The following is an 862-nucleotide window of genomic DNA, read 5'->3' as shown; positions in this document are numbered from 1 at the left end:
GAGGAGCTACAAAGGCCTAGGAGAGTGGTCTCTCTAGGAATCTCTAGATCCTCCAGGCCAACTCTGTGGCCAACGTCCGACAGACACTGACCACAGAACTGCAATGGAGGAGCTACAAAGGCCTAGTAGAGTATTCTCTCCAGGAATCTCTAGGTCCTCCAGGGCAATTCTGTGGCCAACGTCCGACAGACACTGACCACAGAACTGCACTGGAGGAGCTACAAAGGCCTAATAGAGTATCCTCTCTAGGAATCTCTAGGTCCTCCAGGGCAACTCTGTGGTCAACGTCCGACAGACACTGACCATAGAACTGCGCTGGAGGAGCTACAAAGGCCTAGGAGAGTGGTCTCTCTAGGAATCTCTAGATCCTCCAGGCCAACTCTGTGGCCAACGTCCGACAGACACTGACCACAGAACTGCAATGGAGGAGCTACGAAGGCCTAGTATTCTCTCTAGGAATTGCTAGGTCCTTCAGCGCAACTTTTAGTTAAAATTGACCATAGAGTTGCACTGGGGGACCTACAGATTCCTAGAGAGACCATATTAATGAAATCCGTGAATAATCAAAGCCGCAAATATGGAGGGATGAGTGTATTATTGATTCCCCGCCCATCATGGCGCCGTTGATGGGCCTCGGCCCGCTGCTTCCGCCACTCTTCGTCATCTGCGCCTGATCAGCAGGAAACGGCTGGGTATCAGTTCTGCGCATGCGCCGACTCTCCGCGGCCAATGGTGAGTCCCTCTGGCTTTCCTCCATCTTATCTGGACTTCCGCCTCATTAGCACCCGCCCGCCCTCCGTTTGCGCATGCGCAGGCGTCCGAGAGACGCGTGCCGACTCCTGCGGGACGCATGCGCCCTCTT

Source organism: Sceloporus undulatus, chromosome 6 (assembly GCF_019175285.1).
Source record: "Sceloporus undulatus isolate JIND9_A2432 ecotype Alabama chromosome 6, SceUnd_v1.1, whole genome shotgun sequence".
Taxonomy (NCBI): domain Eukaryota; kingdom Metazoa; phylum Chordata; class Lepidosauria; order Squamata; family Phrynosomatidae; genus Sceloporus; species Sceloporus undulatus.
This window is presented reverse-complemented; position numbering follows the sequence as displayed.